This window comes from Triturus cristatus, chromosome 6, assembly GCF_964204655.1.
Source record: "Triturus cristatus chromosome 6, aTriCri1.1, whole genome shotgun sequence".
NCBI classification, from domain to species: Eukaryota; Metazoa; Chordata; class Amphibia; order Caudata; family Salamandridae; genus Triturus; species Triturus cristatus.
In genome coordinates, this window is record NC_140589.1 from 186,290,514 (window position 1) to 186,316,384 (window position 25,871).

The window sequence follows — 25,871 nt, forward strand, 5'->3', positions numbered from 1 at the left end:
CTCCCTCCCTCCCTGTGTCAGCCTCCTCCCTCTGTCCGTCTCCCTGTGTCTCCCTCCCTCTCTCTCCCCCTCTCCCTCCCTCTGTGTGTCACCCTCTGTCACCTCAGCTCAGCTTCCTAGGCACACACTTTTTGCAGATCTTTGAATGGCCCTTGGCTTGTTGATGTGAGTTTGTTTCTGATCTCCAGGCACCCATTGGGTGTAGTGTCTGTGTCTGCGCTGCTGCTGTGGTGGTGTGTGCTGCCACTCTTTCACAGTGTTGGCTGTTCATTAGCTGCTGTCATGTGCAAAAAGTGCCTTCACCCCCATGTCTTAATGCAAGGCGTCCGCCATTTGCTGGCAAGTCTTTCCTGTGTGGGGACACACTGTTTGTCTGTCTGTGACCTAGGCCATGTGGGCAGAGGGCATTGTTGTCTGCTTCTGAGTTGCACTATGTGATTTTTGGGGCCCACACTCCCGCCATCCGGCTTACCGTGTCTTGTGTTGGTGTTTTCTGTGGCCTGTGACGTGGCATTGTCCAGCTGGGTGCATGGGGCATGGTGGCGCTAGTGGCATGTGCGTGATCATGAAGTGTGGTTGAGTCATGCGATAGCTTGGGGTGGTTGCGTGCATGATTGTGAGTTTGGTTGTGGATGACGTTCCCCCATGTGAGGTGAGTTGTTTGTGTACTCACCCGGCTCTCGGAGTCCTTCTACTCCGTCCACTGCCACCACCGTCAGTATGGCCATCACCCTCTCCTCCCAGGGATGGTATTGTACGCGTCTGCGGGGCGGCCCTCCTCCAGTGATGTTGGCCTGGTTGTGGTCGTCGGTCATTTTGGCTCGCACCCTCCTCCGCAGATCGTACCACCTGGCTTGGCATTCATGCCTGGTCCTTCTGGTGGACGCAACAGCATTCACAGCATCGACAATCGTCTGCCACATGGCTGTTTTTTCGGAAATGCTGGTCTGTCTGACCAATGTTCCAAAGAGGTGTGGCTCGACTATGAGGATTTCGTCGACAAGGACCTCCAACTCTTGGCTAGTGAACTTTGGATTCTTGTTAGTGGGCATGGTGAGGGGTGTGGGTGTGGATGGTTGTGGGGGGTGTGGGTGTGGATGGTTGTGGGTGTGTGGGTGTGGTTGTGCAGGTGTGTGTGTGAATGTGATGAGGGGGTGTTTGTGAAGGTGTGTGTGTGAAGGTGTGCAAGTGTAAGGTGTAGTTAAAGGTTCAAGTATGGTGCTGTGGGTTGTCTGTGGGGTCTGGCAGCAGTGAGTCTGTTGCAAAGGCTCATGGTTTGTGTCTGTGGGCCCTTTTTATTGGTCCATTGGTGGGTGTGGCTGTGTTTGAACTTTGGGTGGGTGTGTTATAAGGAGTAGTTGTGTTTTGGGCCTCTGTTTGGGAGTTTGGCAGTTGCAGGTCAGAGAATGTGTTGTCTTTGTGCTTGTTGGACATGTTTTGTGGCTTTGTGCAATTCGAATAGAGTATTCTTGTGTTGTTTTGCTTTGTCCTGGTTGTGTACGTGTGTTTTTAGCATGTGTACGGTGTGTACATGGGCCATTTTGTTGTACAGTGCTGTCCTTGTCTCTGGCTTGGTACGACTCGTACATGCGCGATGTTGGGTGAAGGTGCTGGTGTTGGGGCCTGGGGTGCGCTCCGTACTTAGACTGGTGGGGTGTGTGTCCGCTCCGTACATACACGGGTGGGGGTACGGTCCGTACATACACAGTTGGGGGTGGGGGTACGCTCCATACATACGCGGGTGAGGGTACGGGTCATACATACACGTTGGGGTGAGGGTACGATCCGTACATACACTGTTGGGGTGGGGGTACGCTCCATACATACGCGGGTGAGGGTACGGGCCGGACATGCATGGTTGGGGTGGGGGTACGGTCCGTACATACACTGTTGGGGTGGGGGTACGCTCCATACATACGCGGGTGAGGGTACGGGTCGTACATACACGGTTGGGGTGGGGGTACGCTCCATACATACGCAGGTGAGGGTACGGGTCGTACATACACGGTTGGGGTGGGGGTACGCTCCATACGTACGCGGGTGAGGGTACGGGTCGTACATACACGGTTGGGGTGGGGGTACGCTCCATAAATACACAGGTGAGGGTACGGGCCGGACATGCACGGTTGGGGTGGGGGTACGGTCCGTACATACACTGTTGGGGTGGGGGTACACTCCATACATACACGGGTGAGGGTACGGGCCAGACATGCACGGTTGGGGTGGGGGTACGGGCCATACATGCACTGTTGGGGTGGGGGTACGCTCCATAGATACGTGGGTGAGGGTACGGGTCGTACATACACGGTGGGGGTACGCTCCATACATACGCGGGTGAGGGTACGGGTCGTACATACACGGTTGGGGTGGGGGTACACTCCATACATACGCAGGTGAGGGTACGGGTCATACATACACGGTTGGAGTGGGGGTACGCTCCATACATACACGGGTGTGGGTACGGGCCGTACATACACTGTTGGGGTGGGGGTATGCTCCATACATACGCGGGTGTGGGTACGGGCCGTACATACACGGTTGGGGTGGGGGTACGCTCCATACATACACGGGTGGGGGTACGTCTCGTACATTCACGGGTGTACATACACGGGTGTACATACATGGGTGTACATACACGGGTGGGGGTTCGACTCGTACGTACACGGGTGTACATACACGGGTGGGGATTCGACTCGTACATAGGAGGGCTGGGGGGAGTGTTGGGCGCATATGCGGGCACATGTCTCCATGGTTGCTATGGGAGTTCGGTGTGGACGGTGTTTTTTCCATCCGGTTGTAACATCGGACGCACGGGATGGATCGTACTTGCGCGGTCGGACTTCACTTTTCACATTTGTACGGTAAATCGTCCGAGGATGTGTCGGACACATTTTCCGACCCGAGGACGTGTGGGGAATAATTCCGAATGCGATACGTATGGACTTTTTCCAATGCGAATCGTACTTGGCAGTTTGTACGGCACTTGTACGATTCGTACGGTAAAAAGACCGGATACGAGTCGTACGGGGAATTTTTTTACAGGATCGTAATCGGCACCTAAGTCTCTCTTTTTTCTGTGATACTTAATTTGTCAATACATACTTTGTAAGACAAATCAATGCACCACCTTCATGATCATATATATGTGATCATTTTTGGAGAAAAAAAAACCTTGTATGGAAAAAGTGCTAGTGCTTACTGTGCTGTATAAGTGCAAAACCTGCATATGGTGCTTATCACTCCCAAAGTGTGAATGTGTGTTATTAAAAAACCTAATTGAATTGGTTTAGGGATTTGGACGCAGATGACTGGTTGGGAGTTCAATATCTGGTGCGTCACCATCTCGGTTTATATATTATAAAATATTTTTTTAAAATCTACAATAATTTGAAATATAAAACTATTACAAATATTTAAACCTAAATTTCCCAATCCAATCAGTGCAACGGTGGGGAAAGTGTTGGATAGTGGAGGGGTAAAAATTATTATTCCTACTCCAGTGAGAGCAACAGTAGGGAAAGTGTTGGATAGCAGATGGGAAAAAATTACAAGTTCAACTCCAAAGAATGCAACAGTAGGGAAAGTATTGGATAGCGGAGGAGTAAAAATTACTATTCCCACTCCAAAGAGTGCAAAAGTAGGGAAAGGGTTGGATAGCGAAGGGGTAAAAATTACTTTTCCCACTCCAAACAGTGCAGCAGTAGGGAACGTGTTCGATAGTGGAAAAATTACTATTCCCACTCCAGTGCAGCAACAGCAGGGAAAGTGTTGGATAGCGGAGGTGAAAAAATTACTATTCCCACTCCAGTGAATGTAACAGAAGGAAAGTGTTGGATAGTGGAGAGGTAAAAATTACTATTCCCCCTCCAGTGTGTGCAACAATAGGGAAAGTGTTGGATAGCGGAGGGGTAAAAATTATTATTCCCACTCCAGTAAGAGCAACTGTTTTGGATAGTGGAGGGGAAAAAATTACTATTCCCACTCCGAAGAATGCAACAGTAGGGAAAGTATTGGATAGCGAAGGAGTAAAAACTACTATTCCCACTCTACAGAGTGGAACAGTAGGGAAAGTGTTGGATAGTGGAGGGGTAAGAATTACTATTCCCACTCCAAACAGTGCAACAGTAGAGAAAGTATTAGATAGCAGAGGGGTAAAAATTACTATTCCAACTCCAGTGAGAGCAACAGTAGGGAAAGTGTTCGATAGCGGAGGGTAAAAAAATACTATTCCCACTCCACTGAACGCAACAGTATAATGACTGTTGAATAGCAGAGGGTTAACATTTTGATTCCCACTCCAGTGAATGCAACAGTAGGGAAAGTGTTGGATTGCAGAGAGGTAAAAATGACTATTCCAACTCCAGTGAGTGCAACAGTAGGGAAAGTGTTGGATAGCGAGTAGACAAATTTACTATTCTATTTCAAACAGTTAAAACAAAAATAAAAATACATTAAAATCTATTAAAAAATATTTAAAAAACTAAACAATATTTCGAAATGAAAAATCAAATATATTAAATATATGAAAATTAAAAATAGTAGAATATTAATTACAATTAAAAAACCTACAAATAATATGTAATATAAAATAATAAATGCATTTATGACAAAAAATTCTAATTAACTAGAAAATATTTACAAACAAATCAATTAATTAATACTTAAACATATTTCTTGTATTTCCTACACATAACACCACACCAATAACAAAATACTTCAACATTTCTAATTGAAGTTTTTCCAAAATTAACATAATTAAAAATCAATTAAAAAAACATTATTAATAAAAAAAACGAATAAACATAAATTGACTTCACATACTTTGGCACAATGATAACACCTAAATTAAACTCTAAAATAATAAAACACAACTAAAACCTATTAGAAAATTAAAAACTATTACTATTAACAGCTGATGATAAAGTAACTAAAATATATCTTATAACCACCCTTATCCCTTTACAACAAAAAACAGACAAAACATTAAACAATTACCCAAAATACAAATAATTAACATTAATTAACAACTATATACTAATTAATTAAATACAAATTACTTCCCACTCTTTACTCATATAAACACCAAAACAAACACCAAAATTATTTTACCAATTAATTAATTAAAATAAATAAACATCCAATTATTAATTCATCAATTACAAATAAATTACTTCCCTCCCTTAACACCTATAAAACCACACAACACACACCTAAAATTAATTAAAAAATTACCATAATTAATTACTAATTAAATAATGTAAATTCATTAACAGCCAATTAATAATTAATTACTAATAAATTACTTTACACATTTACCACCTTTACATCTCAATTAAACACATATTAATAAATAAAAAATAATCTATACATTTAATATAATTACATTACTTCCCACCCAATTCCTCTATAAACCCACAACCTGCTGTGGAACTTAAAATGCAAAATTCAAATTAGAAAAAATTAATAACTACTAAAAATGTAACATATATATTAAAATACAAGCAATTCTTATTCATAAAAACATACAACACATACATATAAAATAAATACTAAAATACATAGCATTAATACATAAACAATATTTTTAACAACTATGTTTTTGCAAACAATATAAAACACTTTGATATTTTTAACATCAATATTAGTTACCTAAAATCGATATTCTTGACCACGAGAATCTGTATGTCGATATTTCTGACCCACGGCATTTGTGCAATTCAATATTTTTGATTAGATATTCTGTCTCTGCACCCATTTGAGAGTTAATATGTGAGATGTCTAATGGTCAGGTACATTTTGTAACACATTTGTGTTTCCCTCCCGGTGAAGTCACAATGCCCATTTAGGACTGGTTGATCACACAGTTGTTCTGTTCAATGTATGTGTGACCTCTGTTCCCATTATACATGTACAACATCATGGTAAAACTTAGCTGTCAAAGGATGATGACTTGTACAGCACACATCCTATCCTCATATATTATCCTGTCACTTAAATATGAGAAGATGGTAGAAGAGGAGGCAATCTGAATTCAACATTTGACTAGGATCACATATTGTGGAAAAGTGTAGAGGCTTGGATGGTTGCCACCTTCACTGTCAGTCAGTCAGTCAGTTTAATTTATTGCACAGTTAATTAAAACCAATGCGATACAATAACACATAATAAAATTTGTTAAAATCTGCAACATAAATAATTCATCTGTGTAAGTTAAATCAAATGTCCTGTTTTGCTGAGTTAATCATGGGTCAATTTTTGGAATTTTTTTTCTACTGCTTTTAAAAATGTCAAAAATCTACAGCTCAGCTGGGGGTCCTGTGCTGAAAAGCAGGTTAACACTGCATTCCTTCGTGTGCGAACCCCCTGTAGAATGAAATGGCGTTTCAGCAGAAGCTTCCTTTCTTCGTGCAGTTTCTCACACGAGCATAGCAGGTGCAACATATCTTCTGCCCCTTTGCCGCATAACCTACATGATGTACCTGCTTTCGATCTCAGCCAGTGAGGAAGATGTAGAATGCATGGTAACAAGCCCAATCTGTATCTTAAAAAACACAGTTTGATTTTTTTTGTGTAACCTAGAGCAAGGTAAGGCTGGGAGGCTTGTGACAGGTATGTATTTAATACCATCCAAGCATGAGATCTTTTTGATAGGATGGCTTTATCCTGGACCCATGACTGTAGCTTGATCGATTTTTTCACCAATTTGTTGAGTGTTTTATGATGTGCAGGGGACGCCCAGAGCTCTGCCAGCCCGGTGTTCCTTATGCTTTTTTCCAAGTATTTTGCAGCTGGTGAGTTTTGGGTCTGCTCTAGCTCTTTCCATAGATATTCATTCAGCGTCCCTTCGGTCGTTTTTCTTACTTTATCCCAGGAGCAGATGTATGCCCCCTGATGTGCCAATATCTGTGACCGAATTCCAAACTCCAGTCTGATCTGTGCTGGGGAGGATCGCCTTGGGAGGCTGAAGATGATTCTGTGTGCCGACACGATTGTACTGTCAAGTATAACGGCATCTCTGCCTCGATGGGCCTCGCTCCCATATGTTAGTGTTGGTAACAGTTTGGCACGTATAACATGGAGTAAGGGGGACAGAGAAGGGCCGGAGAGTTTGGTATTTAATGTTTTTAAGGCAATTGCCAGAACGGTGCCCTTACCTCTTATGCTGGCCCTTTGTTCGCTAAATTGGCCACCACTGTCAATCTTTACGCCTAGATATTTATACGACGAGGTGTCTTTGATTCGGGTGTTTTTCCAGAACCACGAGAAAACTTTCTTCTTTTTGTTGTTGCTGATTGTCATCGTTTGCGTTTTCTCGAGGTTCACTGTTAAATCATTTAACTCAGAATATCTCTGGGTCGTATTCAGAAGATTTTGAAGCCCAACTCTTGTATGGCTTATTAACACCAGGTCGTCTGCATATAAGTGGCATGGTAAATTGAGGCCTCCTAGTTTTGGCGAGTGTGAATTGCAGTTGTTTAGTAGGGGCACCAAGTCCCCCAGGAACAGGTTGAACAATGTGGGGGCCAGCACACAGCCCTGCTTGAGGCCGTTATTAGTTTGTATCCGCCTTGACAACATTGAGCCGTCCCCCACCTTGATTTGAATCCAAGTGTCTGTATGTAGGTTAATTAACAGCTCCAACAAGCCTTTTGGAATACCCCAATCATTAAGTTTTGACCATAGTAGGTTACGGTTAATGTTATCGAATGCTGCTTTATAGTCTATATAGCAGAGGTGTAGAGGCAATTTTTTTGTCTCTGCCTTGTCAATAAGCATGCCCATCGTCAATATGTTTGTTGTCGTCCCCACTGATTTAACAAAGCCTGTTTGATTGACAGGTATGAGAGATTCCCTCATAGCCCATTCTTTTAATTCTTCCAAAATTAAGCCTGTGAAATACTTCGCATCGTTATCAATTAGTGCAACTAACCGATAGTTTTGAGGAAGGCCTCTATCCCCTGCTTTGTGTATAGGGGCAATAATGGAGCCCTTCCAGGTATCTGGCAAGATATTTGTGTGTCTGATCTCCCGAAAGAGAGGTTCAAGTGCCGCTGCCCAGTAATCCATATCTTGTTTGAAGAGGATGGGCGGGATCCCATTTGGACCCGGCGCGCCTTCCCTTCTTCCTTTCTTTATTTGCCGCTTTATTATGGGTACCAAAGAAATATGTTCTGCGTCCCCCGCCGTGTCCTGGTCAGTTGGGCACCATCGTACAGGAAAAGGATTGTTCATGTTCTGATTGGCCAACAGATCTCGATTAAAATGGTTTTCGAGAAATGCTGCCCAAATTGCCTCTGTGATGTTTGATGTTATCTCCGTTTTTGCAGGGTGCGTTAGTGAATTTATTGTTTTCCAAAAACTTGCACCATCATTCTTTTTTATGTCCTCATGAAGGGTAGCCCAGAGTTGTTCCTCTAAGGTTCTGTTAGCTTCCCACTTAAGTTTTTTTTAATGAGGCTTTTAATTCAGAGAGTTGATGCAGCATCCTTTTGTTGTTGTGATCCTGCTGTACTATTCTCCTTAACTTGGAGATTGAATATTTTATTTCTTTAATTTTCACTCTGTGTGATTGAGGGAGGGTGCCCGATTTATTTGTCCTTGTGCACAATTTAGGTTTTGTTGCGTATTGCCCCAAGGTGGTAGTGAACTGCACCCATTTCGCTACTTCATTAGGGCCCATGCGCTCCATGTAGTGTTGTTTTGCCAGTCCAATCAAAAGTTCGCCCATTGTAGTCGAGTACTTAATCTTTTTTAAGTTTTCGGTGTAAATGGACTCTCTGGGGGCTGTCGAACGCTCGTAAGTTGGCTTGGCAAGGTCCATAATTATTTCCTGAGGCCAGTGATCGCTATCTGCTTGAATCCCAATCTGATAGGATATTGCAAATTGGAAAAGTGGAAGTGACATGAAGGTATAATCTAGCGTGCTGTTCGCTTTTTTTGAGTGGAAAGTTGAAGCTGGCGGGTTGTCCCCTGCAAACCTGCCATTTAATGCCCTTAAGTTAAAGTTTTCTAGTGCCTCAAGTACCTTCTTTCCCAATTTTGATTGAATGGCTGTTAGTGGCTTGCTTTGTTGTGGTAATGCCCAGAATGTATTTTGTGCCATGATACCTTCCTCTTGTGTTGTTCCCATAAGATTGAGGTTGAAATCCCCAGTGAGTACTAAATTCCCTGTTTTTTCCCCCGTAATACACTCTTCAATGTATGCATATGACTCCTCCGCTGCTTTTTTCTTTCCTTTGGGGTGAATATAAGCATTAAGCAAGATGCAGTTGTTGATTGTTTTGCCTAGTCTTGTTATCAAAGTCAGGTTAACTGCGAGTGCAGCTGTCGCCGAGTGCCCGGTTTCTTTGGCCGTCACAAAACTGGTTGTAGCTACGTATGTTACCAAACCACCTCTTAAATGACCATACTTAGCTGAGCTCTTTGCGCCGGAGAAGAAGCGTAGATATCCTTGCAGGTGTGGGGGCTCGACAAGCCAGGTTTCTTGTAGCGCTATTAGATCAAAAGATCGAATGTAAGCTATAAAGTCTGGGTCAAGCATTTTGGATGCTTGGCCATTTATGTTCCAGGAACATAAGCGCAATTGATCCTGCAAGTTATCCGTTATTGGCCACTGCACTTGTCAATAGCTGTTTATTATGGTTCTCACAAACCGTCTTTGTTCCTGCCACCCGTTAGAGGCTTGTCTTCCCTGTCGTACTCCAAGAGTGAGTTCGCTCGACCCATTGCTGCCAGTACGGCTTGGCCCGACAGCACTTCTGAGAACCGAGATTTTGCTGCCTTCTGTGTGCTCCCTCGGATTCGGATTTTTCACAGAGCACAGTACATCCGGGTATCGTGGCTTTGTGAAGGGCTTCAGCGTAATGCCCCAATTTTTGAAGATTTCAGATTCCAAAAGGATCTTTCGTGCCATGTCTGCCGAGGCCCAGGTCGCCTTCGTTGCTTCTTTTCCTATACCATCCACAGCTATAAATTCGATAGACTTCAGGTCCGAGCTTGCCACAGATGACAATGGAGGAATATGGGCCAGTAATCGCAAGATATTGCCTCTATTAAGGATGTCATGGTTTCCTTTGGAGATAAAATCCGGGATAAACCATGTAGCATCCGAGGCTTCCCCTTGGTCCATAGCACCTCCAATTGCGTTGTCCTTGTTTGATGTTGCTGGCCACTTCGTATTACTAGCTGTATTTGATGGAACCCGATAGCCCTCTCGGCTATCAGAGATTTCGCGACGTGGAAGCTGTTTGTTTAAAGTCAGGATTACAGGGGCAATTGTTGACATTGTTTGATCCACCTGTAAATATTTAGACACCGTTTCTTTGGTAATGGCTGATATTTGATTTCCGGTTAGTCCTAGATCCTGTCTTCCTGTTTTATCTTCCATTGGACTTACAGGGCCTTTTGGGCTTTCCATGGGTTTTGTGCAGGGCCAGATGTTAGGTATTAAACGGTTCCAAGACCCAGGGTCGACCAATGTGATGTTGGACCCAGAGTGTGGGGGCGCCACTGCTTGATTACTTTGTGGATGAGCTGCTATCTTCACTAAGATTTTATTTTCTGGTTGGGCGATGTCATCAATAATGCCGACTCTTTCTTCTTTTTCGTGATTCGGAGTTATTGCTTCAACCAGGTTGCTCGTGCTTTGTTCTGCAGTTTTAATTTGTCCGAAAAGTTGCCTAAAGCCTTCGCGTTTGGAGCAGAGCTTCTGTTTCCTCCCTTTGCGTTTTTTCGTTCTCCTCTGTTTGGCATTTGATTTCTGGTTTATGTCCACCTCGTCTTCGACACCTGCTGATAGGGGTGTTATATTCTCCGTCCTATTTTCCCCTATGTCCTGGATATTCGCTACCGTTTTTTGATGGTAATGCCCACCGGTCATTGTTGTATCGTCGCATCGTTTGGCAGCGGTATCTTTACCAAGGGTGGCGTCTTCCTCAGCCACCCCTATTCGTGCAGTAGACTCTTTACCGGGTCCATTTGGTTTGTGGCAGCCCGGTGCACCACTGCTGATCTTCTGGCTAAGTTCAGCAGATTTAAGAAGTCCGCATAAGTCTGACATTACTCTTGGCAGAATGGCCAGTTTGTCAATGATTGGGCCACATTCACAGTCCATGTTGTTTCTCCTTTTGGTATCCACTTGTTGGTTCAGTTTGCTCTGAAGAAGCGAGTTTAATGAGCCCAGCTTCCCGTCTATTGCAACTACGAATACTGCCAACGTATCTAGCAGCGTTAGTTGGGCATCCATTTTCTCCGATTGATATTGAGCTGCGTCCACCAGGAGTTGTACTGTGTTGAGGAGGCTGGGCCATGCGCTTTCTTGTCTAACTTGAGCTGGATGTACATCCTGGTTCCCATTACATTCTTTAGGCCCTGCTTCTTGGAGCACAGGTGACACTTTGAAGAGTTGCACTGTTTCTGGCCCCTCCGTTCCTGCTGTATTTGTCTGCTGGATGACCATTCCACGTTTTGGTATCTCACTGGTCAGCCTACTTGTGCTTAGGTCGTTGGGGTATGCCGCCATGAGATCCTCCCACTCCTCTTTCTTTAGATAAGAAGAGATTTCAATCACTTCTGGAGTGCAAATTTTTTGACTTCCATCTATTTTTCCCGTCCCTTCTGGCGCCTTAGGTACTTGTGTTGCTACGTTGTTTTTTATATCAAGGATTACTAATGAGGGTTCCATCTCCGATGACCTTGCTGGAGCGGTAGCAGGTTCCTCTTTCCTCCTGCCCTCCTCATTATTGCTTAAGCCCTCGAGACCCTCATGGCCTAATTCATTGCTCATGCTGACTTTTTCGGTGCTAATGTTGATGTTAGCGATGTTCTTCTCCCATTTTAATGGTAGCAAATCCGTGGCTTCCTTTGGGCGATGTATTTGTATTAAGTTGGCATCTATGGTCATTTCCCGTCTTACCGGAGTGTCTGCCATCACGAGCTTTAACCCCGTTTTGAGATTATTGCGATGAGGTGTTGAAGTTTTTTGGGGTGTCATTGCTGATGTAATGCTTTTATCTTCCCTGCTGTTGCCGATGTTGTTACTGTAGCTATCGTCCAGTTGGCCCCGACTGTCGCTGGGATGGTGGTTTAAAGTTGGTTGGAGCGGTTCGATAGGTGACTGAAGGCCTGGTACTTTGTTGATCTTAGAAAATATAATATCACCTGGATCCTTTAAAAAGCAAAATTTTGTATAGATTTTAGACTGAACCAAAGTTGTGTTCGTTTTTTTTCCCCCTTCTTTGCTTGTCGTAGTTCTTATTTGTTTGGGTGTAATTGTAGCACTATGGGCTTGGGCTAGCTCCACTGATTCGCTTAAAGCTGTTAGGTCAATTATTTCTGGAGGGGGGGGCTCCACTATAGGTTTGGACACGTCTGTTTGTGCCTCGGACTCCCCCTTAGATGATTTAGTCCTTTGTTTCCGCTTGTTTAAACCTCCTTTGTGCGTTTGGCTCCCTCGGATCTTACCAGATCTCATGTTAGATTGGTGAGCCTGGGTTGCAAGGACCGACAAACGGAGGAGGGTAGGTAGGGGTTAGAGTGCACCCTGACCGTGATGTAGATGTGGTTGTCGCAGTGGCAGCACTCTAGCCCTTTAACTCCCCTTTCCCCACGCTACTGCTCTCTCATCTTGCCTTTGCGAGTGGGAAAACTGGCGTCGCCTCCTACCTCCCAGCGCAGCAGCAAGGTCTCATGAGCCAGGCAAGGCAAGCAACAACTGGCGCAGTCACGCAGCTTCTGACATTCAATACCACTTTGTGCGTGCACCGCCGCGGTTTCCTGCCTTAAGTTCTTTCTTTTGCAATACTTTACCAATAGCTAGCAGCTCATTGTTAAGTGTTTGATTCTTTTACAGGAAGTCGGCCGGTGAAATCGGCCGGGACCAGGAAGACTGAAAACCAGAGCTGAAACACCTCCCTGGAAGCTTAGTTCGCAAAAACGGTTTTGCCCACAGTTCCAGACCAGGTTATGTGGGGTAAGTCCTGCCGTTTACTTTACGGGGTCCAAGTACCAGCCGCTCCGTGACCCCCGCTGCTCACAGCCCCCCCGCACCTCACACCTCTCACCTCCGCTTTTTCCTCAGCTTAGCCTCCGCAGAGCTGATCCCGCAGCGGCTCTGCACAGCTCTTTGCTCTCTCTGCCTCACGAGAGGCTTACGGGAGTAGTGCTCCTGCTCCAGAACCTGCAGTCCTCCGTAGCCCAACCGAGGGTCCAGCTTTACTCCTCAAGACGGCCGCAGTTCTTGCTTGCAACTAGGCTCGATGTATCGCGGGAACACTGCCCTCTTGTCCCCCCCGCCTGTGTTTTACAGCGGACCCAGCGAGCAATATCTGCAAGCAGTGAATGACGGCGTGATCAGTAGTGATCAGTAGTGCCCTGTGCCCCGGCCGCTCCGACACTCAGCTCAGCCCCGTCACTCGGCTCTATGGCTCTATGGCGCCGCGGATCTCTCAGCTCAAACTCAGGCCCAGGCACAAGCTCTCGGCACACAATTCCGCTGTATGGAAGCCACCACTTTCCTTGAAGCCGCCAAAGCTGCCGCCAACGCTTTTCCTCCCGCTCGTGTCTCACTGTTTGCTGCTCTCGCTCACCGCTGCCTAGGCTCTGCGGAAACGGAAACAGGGATAGGTCCTCATGCGCCACCTTCACTGGATTTGCGTTGTGCAGTTCAGCCACCACATATATATATTTCACTTCCTCTACGTTCACTTTAGCTGCCCATGTACCCCTCTCAAAACAAAACAACCTAACTGGCACCAGTTCACCCTCATCTACATCAATTTCCATACATTTTGAGCCCTGTGATTTTGCTTGGGAGTCTTCATATCATGGACTTACAATCCAGTTGTAGCTACTCCACTTCATATGACACAATATATTGGCTGATTATGATGTTGGTTGGAAAGGCTCCGAATCGGATTCAGGCCTGCCAACCGATTATGATGTTCGGAAAGCGTTCGGTTTCCCGCCTTGGTTCTGACTCAGTTCTAAATGGCATTTGGGGGAATGGGGTAGTTCGGAGCCGAGTCATACAGGTCAACAGTGCACGTTTCCAGCTGAGCAATTGCGATGTCAGATCCAGACAGCCTTTTCGAATCAGTTGTTCCAACATGGATAAGCTGGCGGAATCTGACTTTGGGGGCCCCTAGCAGCCCCCCTTATTCCAGAGCCTTCCGAATGGGACCCATGGGAGTGCCCAAGGGACCCCTCTTTGCAACCATGCACAGTGTGGCAGGCACCATGGGGTGGCCACCATAGGGTGCACAATTTTCCCAAAGCCACCCCTTTCTTCAATGGGAACCTGTGTATTCGGTCGGAACACAAGCTCCCATTGAACTCAATGGGAGCCCGATGGAATTGTATTCAGACCATTCGTAATCAGTCTGTCGGACTCCCCAAATCTGATTAGGTCGTAAATCATTCCGAGACCGATTCGGTCGGAATGCTTTCTGAACGACATCGTAATCAACCCCATAGTCTTTCATGAACCTACTGCACTCCCTTGCCGTACATTCAGGGCATCATGAGGATGGCAACCTGATGTGAAAAGGGACCGCCGCCATAAGTGCGGCAGTCCCGTTGGGGAGATTAAGATGCACCCTCCACACTGGCGGGCACATCCTGCATTTTTTAGCACCACCGGCCGCAATGCCAAAAATGCGTGCCTGCCATGTTGTGCATGCAAATGCAGGGGGGTACCATAGGTACCCGCCAAGTGCACCCCCCACCCCCAAAATTCCTGGGGGCCCGCTTCAGGCCCCCAATGGCAAGCACCGCATGCCTTACCGTGGCGGCGTAGCTGCCACAGAAAGGCAGATCCCCGCATGTATCCTAATATGTATGGCGTTGTCTAACAGACACCGCCAGCATATTAAAACCTTTTCCGCCCGACTCATCGACTGGGCAGAAAACCAGCGGACGGTCTTTCAGTCCGCCAGGGTCCCCCCACCATAGTAATATGGCGGAGGGGAAATGTCATGCGGGTGGGAGAGAATGTCAGGCAGATTGCCACTGCCATGCGGGCTGTGGCGATCCGCCCGACATTCTAATTGACCCCTTAGTGTCATCCTTCCACTAGCCACCATGGTGTGATATGGTATGCTGTAAAATGACCTATGTGGGCATATTGAGTTGAGAGACAACAGTGATCTTGAAAACAATCAATCAATCAATCAATCACGGAACTTATATCGCGCACTACTCACCCGTAAGGGTCTCAAGGCGCTTGGGGAAGGGGGTCTGCTACTGCTCGAACAGCCAGGTCTTGAGCTGTTTCCTGAAGGCCAGGTGGTCCTGTGTCATCCGCAGGTGGATGGGTAGGGAGTTCCAAGTCTTAGCTGCCAGGTAGGAGAATGACCTTCCTCCAGCGGTGGCTCTCTGGATGCGAGGGACGACGGCGAGGGCGAGGTTAGCGGAACGTAGCTGGCGGGTGGGCGTGTAGAAGGTGAGGCGGCTGTTGAGGTACCCTGGGCCTAGGTCGTGGAGGGACTTGTGTGCGTGGGTGAGGAGTCTGAACGTGATCCTCTTGTTGACCGGGAGCCAGTGCAGGTCTCTCAGGTGGCACGAGATGTGGCTGCGTCGGGGGACGTCCAGGATGAGTCGGGCGGAGGCGTTCTGGTTACGCTGAAGTCTTTTCTGAAGCTTGGCTGTGGTACCGGCGTAGAGGGTGTTTCCGTAGTCTAGTCTGCTGGTGATGAGAGCCTGGGTGACCGTCTTCCTGGTCTCGGTCGGGATCCATCGGAAGATCTTTCGGAGCATGCGGAGGTTGTGGAAGCAAGCTGAGGAGACGGCATTGACTTGTCTGGTCATCGATAGGGAGGAGTCCAGTATGACGCCCAAGTTGCGTGCGTGGTCCGTCGGTTCAGGTGCGGTGCCTAGTGCCGGGGGCCACCAGGAGTTGTCATATGCGGAGGGTGATGGTCCCAGGATGAGGACTTCTGTCTTGTCCGTGTTCAGTTTCAGGCGGCTGTTGTTCATCCATTCAGCGACGTCTGTCATCCCTTCGTGCAGGCTGGCTTTGGTGGTGTCGGGGTCTCTGGAGAGGGAGAGAATCAGCTGGGTGTCATCGGCGTAGGAGATGATGTTGAGGTTGTGTTGGCGTGCGATGGCAGCGAGGGGTTTCATGTAGATGTTGAAGAGAGTGGGGCTGAGCGACGATCCTTGCGGGACGCCGCAGATGACTTCGGTGGCCTCGGAGCGGAACGGAGGGAGGCGTACTCTCTGTGTTCTGCCGGAGAGGTATGAGATGATCCATTCCAAAGCCTTCCCTTGGATGCCGGTGTCATTGAGGCGTTGGACTAGTGTGCGGTGGCAGACAGTGTCAAATGCTGCGGAGAGGTCTAGGAGGATGAGTGCCGCTGTTTCGCCGTTGTCAAGCAGGGCTCGGATGTCGTCGGCGGCTGCGATGAGGGCGGTCTCGGTGCTGTGGTTGGCTCTGAATCCGGACTGTGATGGGTCGAGGGATCCGTTCGCCTCGAGGAAGGCTGCCAGTTGCTTGTTGACGACCTTCTCGATGACTTTGGCGGGGAAAGGAAGGAGCGAGATGGGGCGGAAGTTCTTGAGGTTGGTCGGGTCCGCTGTTGGTTTCTTCAGCAGAGCGCTGAGTTCGGCGTGCTTCCAGCTCTCCGGGAAGGTTGCTGTGTTGAAGGAGGTGTTGATGATGTCTCGGAGGTGGGGTGCGATGGTAGAGGCTGCCTTGTTGAAGACATGATGGGGGCACAGGTCGGTCGGAGATCCGGAGTGGATGGTGTTCATCATGCATGACGTGTCTTCGGGGGTCACCTCGGTCCAAGTCTGGAGGGTGGCGGCGGGGTGCGAATGTTCGACCGATGGGTGCGGGGGTGAAATGTCGAAGCTGTTGTGGATGTCGGCTATCTTGCGGTGGAAGTACGAGGCGAGGGAGTCGCAGAGGTCCTGTGAGGGAGTGATGTCGTTGTTGCCGGTGCTGGGGTTGGAGAACTCCTTGACGATGTTGAAGAGCTCCTTGCTGTCATGGGCGTTCTTGTCCAGTCGTTCCCGCAGAGATTTCTTCTTGGTGGTGCGGATGAGCTGGTGATGTCTGCGAGTGGCGAGTTTGAGTGCGGTCATGTTGTCGGCGGTCTTGTTGAGGAGCCAGGCCTTCTCGAGGGTGCGGCAGGCCTTCTTGGAGTCCTTAAGTTCGTCGGTGAACCAGGGGGCCTTCTTGCTTCTGGGCCTGGTGAGGGGGTTCTTCAGTGGGGCGAGGTCATCGGCACAGGCGGTCAGCCACTGCGTGAGGTCGAGGGCAGGTGTGTTAGGGTCCGTAGTCCTGACAGGTGTGCTCTGGCTGAGGGAGGTGGCTAGCTGGTCGGCGGTGATCTTGCTCCAGTTTCTGTGGGGAGCCTGCTTCGGGTGATGGTGGACCGTGTTCTTTCTGAAGCTGAAGTGGACGCAGCTGTGGTCGGTCCAGTGAAGTCCGGTGGAGTGGCTGAAGGTGACGTGCTTGCTGGACGAGAAGAGTGGGTCGAGCGTGTGGCCGGCGTAGTGGGTGGGGGTGTTGACCAGTTGCTGAAGTCCGAGGTTGGCGAGGTTATCCAGCAGGGCGGTGGTGTTGCGGTCATTGTTGTTCTCCAGGTGGAAGTTGAGGTCCCCGAGGAGGATGTAGTCGGCGGAGGGGAGGGCGTGAGGGCTGATGAAGTCTGCGATGTCCTCGCAGAATTGTGCGCGTGGTCCCGGGGGTCTGTAGACGAGGATGCCTCTGAGGGTAGTCTTGGGGTCGGTGTGGATCTGGAAGTGCAGGTATTCGGCGGCGTTGAATACGTCGATGGAGTCAGTCGAGATGCGAATGGTGCTCTTGTGTACGATGGCGATGCCTCCTCCGGTCTGGTTGACACGATCCTTCCTGATGATCTTGTAGCCGTCCGGGATGGCTATGGCGATGTCGGGGGCTGAAGAGTCGTTCATCCAGGTTTCCGTGAGGAAGGCGACGTCTGGAGATGCTGTGTCGAGGAGGTTCCAGAGTTCCACAGCGTGTCTGTGGACGGAGCGGGTGTTGAGCAGGATGCACTTCAGGTGGTTGCTGTTGTCCGTCTTGGTGGGCGTGGTGCTTGTTTGGAGGCAGGTGAAGTTGCAGGAACGGCAGGCGAAGGGTCCATGGGTGCGTCGCGGGGACGCACGGTGGCATCCGGGGGCTCGGGCGGTTTTGAGTGCGATGAGCGTTGCGAAGTCGTAGGTCCTGCGAGGGGGCTGGCGGGCGCGGGGGCCAGGGGGTCTGGCGCTGGGCGCGGTCCAGGCGCGGACGGGAGCAGACGGGCTTTCCTTTGGCGCACCTTTGGCGCACATAAGGCGCGCCCGCTGCGCGCGTCCTCTGCGCGGTCGCTCAGGGGGCGTCATAAATCAGGAGCCGGGAGGGAGGGTCCGCTGGGAGGCGGGAGCGGGGTGGCCAAGGGGAAGGGAGGGGAGGCGGGACTGCAGGCGGAGGCGGGAGCAGGAAGCAGGAGACCGGGGCAGCGGCGGCAGGAAAACGGCGCGAAAACGGAGGGGAAGTGACCGGGCAGTGGCGGTGGTCAGCGGCCGAGGAAGGGGCAGCAGCGGCAGGCGCAGAGTGGCAGGCGGCACCTACGAGCTAGCAGGCAGAAGGCAGCGGCGTAGAGAAGGTGAGTGGCGGCAGTCCCAGCGGTAGGCAGGCGCCAGGCAGGCAGGCGGCAGAGCAGTGAGGTAGGAGCGACCGGCTGTGGGGGCACAGGGGGTCACACTGACCAGCCCGTCACGGTCCCCTTAAATCAGGAGCCGGGAGGGAGGGTCCGCTGGGAGGTGGGAGCGGGGTGGCCAATGGGCAGGGAGGGGAGGCGGGACTGCAGGCGGAGGCGGGAGCAGGAAGCAGGAGACCGGGGCAGCGGCAGCAGGAAAACGGCGCGAAAACGGAGGGGAAGTGACCGGGCAGCGGCGGTGGTCAGCGGCCGAGGAAGGGGCAGCAGCGGCAGGCGCAGAGTGGCAGGCGGCACCTACGAGCTAGCAGGCAGAAGGCAGCGGCGTAGAGAAGGTGAGTGGCGGCAGTCCCAGCGGTAGGCAGGCGCCAGGCAGGCAGGCGGCAGAGCAGTGAGGTAGGAGCGACCGGCTGTGGGGGCACAGGGGGTCCATACAACATACTGCAGATATTAATTCCACATTTTATGAGCATTCTTGGGTGTACTTACCAGGGTCCCTCATCTGCCCAGTGCGTGGTTCCTGACCAGATGTCACAGCCAACCTTGTACCAGATGTCACTGTGGGGACTGGAATCCTGGTTGACATCATTGGGCCTACAAAGATATGTGTGTTTGCCAGTTAATATTCTAGTTTCCAAATGCGATTTCATAGTTCAAGTTCACAGTTCTGGCACTGTTGATGGAATACATGTAATATGCCAATGTGTTGTCTGCTAACAATATAGACAATTGGACCCTCTCCTGACCACATTTACTTACCAGTTTGTGATGGTGGTATGGATTGCTGTGGATGATGTTTCCTCCCAGCAGATGCGGGGACCTCTGCTACAGTAGACTGGCTGAATGTGTCATTAGAGGAGAAACATTTACATGGGCAACTTGTCACAAATTTCCTCACTGCATCTACATGCTAACAGTAATGCTAAGGGCAGCCGTGAGCGGTTCAGCTAGGAGCAATGGGGCGGTGGGGGGCATGGCGATTTGGCGTGCACAAGTGGTTTTAATATTTTTTATGTGTTTCACTATACAGTTGTCTGTCAATTAGTCCCACCACGCCCTGCTCCTTACCGCTCAGACCTGCTCCGGTCCCGGCTGGCTAAGTGGAAGGGGCACTTCGAGGCCACGCCCCCTTAGTCCCAGCTATAAAAAACGCGCTGAATTACAAGCGAGTCAGATAACTTGGACCCTCCTGAGGCGCAGCCGGGAGTAGAAGGAGACAGAACTATTCACTGTTTTAAAACTTAAAATACTGTATTTTTGTCACTTGGATTTTAACTCACTCACCCCTCCTGGGACACATCCTCTGTGTGCAGGCACCCTTCCACGCCGAAAACGAGCGCTGGGAAGGGCGAAATCGCCACATTTCCCGCCTAATTATCTCCCCTCGCCCTGATTGGGCACGCCCACTAGAGGCCACGCCCCCTTAGTCCCAGCTATAAAAAAAGAGCTGAATTACAAGCAAGTCAGATAACTTGGACTCTCCTGAGGCGCAGCCGGGAGTAGAAGGAGACAGAACTATTCACTGTTTTTAAAACTTAAAATACTGTATTTTTGTCACTTGGATTTTAACTCACTCACCCCTCCTGGGACACATCCTCTGTGTGCAGGCACCCTTCCACGCCGAAAACGAGCGCTGGGAAGGGCGAAATCGCCGCATTTCCCGCCTAATTATCTCCCCTCGCCCTGATTGGGCACGCCCACTAGAGGCCACGCCTTCACCTATCCCCTTCTTCAAAACATGTGCATGTACCGGAAGCGCAGCGGACGAGCGCAGCGGGCGCGACGATTGCGCGCTGAAGGCGCGCATAAGGCAAGCTCGTCTGTGCTCATCCGTGCCCAGACCGGGCCTAGGGCCACCCCCCCTATATCCCCGACTATAAAACTCAGACATTACAACTCGGAAACTCTCATGGGATTAAGACCCACCGGCAGAGATTGCCTTCAGCCCCAGTTTCATGCAGACACCATCCCACATTCCTGCCCCTCCTGTCAATCAACCCTTAAACCCAAGCCGGCTCCAGACCATTCACATGAGTACCGCATGTTCTTGCTCAACTGCAGATCCCTGCCCAAACACAGGGCAGAGTTCGCATTATTGCTGGAAGAACGTATGCCAGACATTGTCTTCCTAACAGAAACATGGCTGGCCACAGATTCGGACCCCGCGGTAATCACAGCCCTCCCTCCCGGCTTCCAAATCATTCGGCAGGACCGCCCTAAGGGCAGAGGAGGAGGTCTAGCTGTTATCTATAAAGACCAATTCCTCTGTCGAGTAATTCCGGAGACCATCCCTGACTGCGAGAGCCTAGCCTTCTGCCTCGAACTCTCCCCTAACACCCGCTTCACAGGTACTCTAATTTACCGCCCTCCAGGCCCTCGCAAACAATTCCACAATCTTCTCGCCTCGATTGTGGCGGAACGCGTCAGCACTTCCTCGAACTTCACCCTGTTAGGGGATCTTAACTGCCACTTTTACTCCACAACCGAGCACATAGCCACTATGATGATAAATGACCTAGCAGCGCTGCAGCTAACCCAAATCGTTAGGTCCTCCACTCACGTCAAAGGCCATTTGCTGGAACCTGTGTTCAGCAATTGCGTAGATCTTACATCTAGCCTACCAATCCCCCTTCCATGGACTGACCATTTACTAGTCCCCTTCACCTGGACCACACTCAAACCTCCAACCATTAAACCCACAGTACGAATAGCCAGAGCCTGGTCCCGCCTTCCAGTCGACAAATGGATGAGCAAACTCGCTAGCAACCCTCCTCTCCATAATAAGGATCCACGCCTAGCTGACCAGACCTATGAAGACTGGATCACCCAATCCCTTGACAACACTCTCCCCAAAATAAAAACCACTCTAAAACGCTCCCACAAATCGGCACCATGGTATTCAGAGGCCCTTAGGGCAAAGAAACGCCTATGCAGGAAAGCTGAAAGGAAATGGCGTCTGGACTTCTCTCCAATAGGAAAAACCCAATACCGAACGCTACTTAAAGAGTACAAAGAAGATATCAAAGCCACTCAAGCGGCATATTTTTCTAACAAAATCATGTCAGCCAAATCAGAACCTAGGGAGATTTTCCTAATAGTAAAAAATCTCTCCAAGCTACCACCCAGCCTACCTGTAACCACATCCACAGAGCATTGCAACAATGTGGCAGCCTTTTTCCACCCAAAAATTGACAAAATCTACGCCTCCTTTCCCCCCCTGGCCACCTCCGTTCCAGCCTCGACTAACACAGTCTTGGCACACCCTACCTTACAGACTCCCACCACACTAGCTCACTTCCCCCCCTAGATCTGGCATCTCTGGAAACTGTAGCCCGTAAAGTCAAATCTGGCTCCCCCAACGACCCAGCCCCACCAGACATTATAATGTCGGCATCTCAGGTCACCCTACCCATCATAATGGACCTCCTGAATGCCTCTATCTCCTCCGGCACGGTCCCTCCTGGATGGAAACGGGCCATGGTTAAAGCACTGCTGAAGAAACCCAGTTTGGACCCATTAGACTTCAGCAACTATCGGCCAATCTCCCTGCTTCCCTGGCTGAGCAAGGTGTTGGAGAAATACATCAACAGCCTTCTGGTCACCTTCCTAGAAACCAACCAACTGCTAGACCCCACCCAGACAGGCTTCCGACCCAAGCACGGAACCGAGACCGCCCTCCTCAAGGTCACCGAGGAATCCAGAAAAATCTTGGACCAAGGAGGATCAGTGGCAGTGATCCTCCTTGACCTCAGCGCGGCCTTTGACACGGTCAGCCATGACATCCTGCTGAACCGTCTGTCTAATGTTGGCGTCAAGCACCAGGCTTGGCTATGGTTCGAGTCCTTCCTGAAAGACAGATCCTTTCAGGTATTCGACGGTGAATCAGTATCTACCAGCAGACCTTTAAGGTGCGGGGTCCCACAAGGCTCCTCTTTAAGCCCGGCGCTATTTAACATTTATATGAGGCCACTGGCTGAGGTTGTTCGTCCGTATGGAGTTAAGATCATCTCCTATGCGGACGACAGCCAGCTGGTGGTCTCACTGGCACACGAGGCCAACATTCCCATGAGCGGGGGACTCTGTAAATGCCTTGAGGAAGTAAAGAGCTGGATGTCTTCCTCATCACTCAAGCTAAACGGGGACAAGACGGAGCTGATGCTTCTAGGTCCCGCGAATCCTAGCTCCTTCAATTCCCTGTGGCCACCCTGTCTGGGCACCCCCCCAACACCCAAGGACATAATCAGGAGTCTTGGGGTGTGGCTCGATAAATCCCTGTCATTCGACACACAAGCTACCAAACTTTCCGCCACTTGTTTTGGCCTTCTTAGAATGCTCCAAAAAATTCTTCATCTTTTACCCATGGAGGCAAAACAAGTGGCCATCCAGGGTCTGATCCAGTCCCGCCTGGACTTCAATAACGTCCTATACCTCGCTGCACCAGACTACACACTGCGGAGACTTCAAACAGTGCAGAACTGTGCAGCTCGGACACTGCTCCAGCTCCCACGCCGACAATCCGTCAGAGCTAGTCTGACCAGTCTACACTGGCTGCCAGTCCGCCAAAGAATCCACTTCAAAGCCTTGTGTATTGCCCACCTGGCTTTCTGGGACAAAGGCCCAATCATCACCCGCGACCTAATCTCTCACTACCATCTAAGCAGAAACCTACGGTCAAACCAGACTTTTCTGGCCACCGCACCCAGAATAAAAAGAGCCAGAGCAGGCGGTAGGACCTTCACCCATAACGCTTCCAAGCTATGGAACGCCCTTCCTCTTCATCTGAGAGGCAATTGTAATCTTACCTCATTCCGGAACCAGCTCAAGACTCTTCTTTTCAACTCCCCACAATAATTCTGGTAACTATCCCCGCCTCTGCCTATACATCTGTCGGTCCCCCAGCGCTTGGACGCCCCCGGGCATCAATCGCGCCTAATAAATCCACATACAAATACAAATACAAATACAAATACACTTTGTCTTTTGCTATTTACCAGTGTTACTTATATATGCCAGCAGTGATAGGCCTCTATTTTGATAAGGGTTTTGTCATTTCCATCACAACGAATTCGAGAACTTATTGAGCAATGTACAGAAGGATACACACAAGGCTTTGACTGACTATGCTTTTTACACATAGTCACAATTGTGGTGCAAAGCATGGACATTTCATATCCATGTTCTCGTATTCAAATTTAGCTAGTACCACATTGTGAACATCACTAACAGGCAGCTCATGGAGCATGTGGAGATTTATGGTTTGTAGGACATACTCCTCTAGTATCGTGAGACAGAGGCGGGATCCAGGTTGTACACCAGGGAGAACTCTGGCCACCTCAATTCTGGCATACTTCTCCCTCACCTGCATCTTCTCGTCCTGTCACTTCTTCTTTATGTCATTAACAGTGCAGACTTCCTCCTCCAATGCTGTGACTGTAGTGCCTAAATGCTGCCAGAGGGCCGCCTTCTGTGGGCCACTGGTGCTGTAAGGGGGAATCCATAGAGCCTTTTGTGGTGCCTCACAATGAACTCCAAGATAATGGTAGTCTCCTCCTCAGTGTAATTTTTCTTTCTCCGCTAGTGTGGTATTTTTGGAAGTAAAGCGCAGAGCAGGCAAGTAGGAATTCTACGTAGCCAACCTGGGCCTTGTTTTTGTGCTGCTTTTGTTTTGTTTATAGTGCTTGTTCTGCATGTGGTGTCAATTGACTGCAGGTGTAGGTGATTAGACTTCATCCAGCCCAGGCGGGGGTGGGATCGTAAGCACCTACACAAGTGTTTAACATTGAAGACAATGACCCTCCGGCCGGAGATTCCCGCCCTACGGCGGAGATTCTGCCCTGACTGTGGAGATTGCGGGTGCAACGAACACAGCCCGGGTGTGGAGATCCCACCCTGAGTGCAGACGTAAAGATATGACTAGTAGATGACTTCTGTGAATATCAAAAGACGTAAAGTTAGACTTTTGGTTCAGATTACTTATGTGAATCAAACAAGTGCTTAAAACACACACACTTTTGTAATAAGTAATCAGACTATATCTAGTGCAAAATCTTTTGTCAACACCACCTTTATATTTCCTCTCAAAAACAATAAATACTTGTCAGCATGAAGCTTCAGGTGACTCCATCAATTAGAGTTTACACTGGCTCCAAATCATCCTTTTTTATTTGGTGATTAACTAATTGCACAAATTTGCATTTCTTTCAGGTAGCAGGCACTCTCTTGAGCAGAGATTTTTCTTCCCTACCTCTATATCCCTCTTTCTGCCTCGCAGTTCACAAGCCCATCACCCCCTGCCCTACTATGAAAAGGTAAGAAGGGTGTTTTACTTGCTAAAATGAGGGTCCAAGCCACTCTTGCTGCACATAGAACAGGGTCCAAGCAACTGGGTGGCTAAATGTGTGTGTGTGTGTGTGTGTGTGTGTTTTGGGCATCAGGTCCAGGAGAGATGTTTCTTGGAATGGCCAGAATAGACAGCTTGCTTCACTAAGCTGTAGGTATCATTGGTGCTACATATGCAGAATTATGGCTTATTTACTATGTTTCCTTTCTTCCATTAAGAGACCTGAGCATACTTGCAGTTCCAGTGTTGGTTAGGTCCTCAGAGCTTTAGCTTTAGAGGGGAAAATGTAAGCAAAGGAGACACCTTGGTTTGGACATCAGTGAGTTGAAAGGGAGAAAAATGGTATGAGATAGAATCTCATGGTGTTACAAAATGGGCATAGGAGATAGCCTGCTTTGCAAGGCAGAACCTATCATTAGTGAAGCAGGTGCATTGGCAGTGGAATTCGGGGTCTGAGTGGGCAGTGCCTCACAATTACGAATGTCTTTCTTTGAAAAAACAGGGCATGTGGACTTATTTTTTTTTGCAAACATTGGTGCAGAGGGCACACGTGGCCTAAAATGGAGGCACATGCAAAGCTTTTTTGTTTTTTAAAAGGGACCAAACATTCTGTTTGACGATTAAAGTGATGGTATGGCAAGGCGGGGAAGAGGTGAAAGAAGAGCAGTTACCCTGCTTCTTAGGACAGCAGCTATCACAAGAGCAGCAGGTGGCGTTGCATTAGGACCTAGGAGTGTAAGGGGATTCACAGCATCCCAATGGTGGGCAATAGTGTTTTTGGTGCTTTGGTACATTTTTTAATATTGTTTGATTAATTTGCTCTTTCATAAGGGTTGCCTTTAATGTGGATTATGAGCTACAGAGAAACATAC

General features: G+C 48.9%; 1 protein-coding gene across 3 annotated transcripts in view; it reads left to right on the forward strand.

Annotated features, from left to right (window-relative positions):
• The window catches only part of LOC146816606 (cysteine-rich venom protein-like), a 304,761-nt gene that overhangs the window by 61,710 nt on the left and 217,180 nt on the right, over positions 1–25,871 (forward strand). Inside the window, exon 2 of one of the 3 annotated variants that reach the window (XM_085610460.1) lies at positions 24,864–24,967. The exons of the other annotated variants lie outside the window; for them this stretch is intronic. The gene's annotated coding sequence lies outside the window, so the exon portion shown is untranslated. The remainder of the gene's footprint in view (positions 1–24,863; positions 24,968–25,871) is intronic. 3 annotated transcript variants of the gene reach the window in all.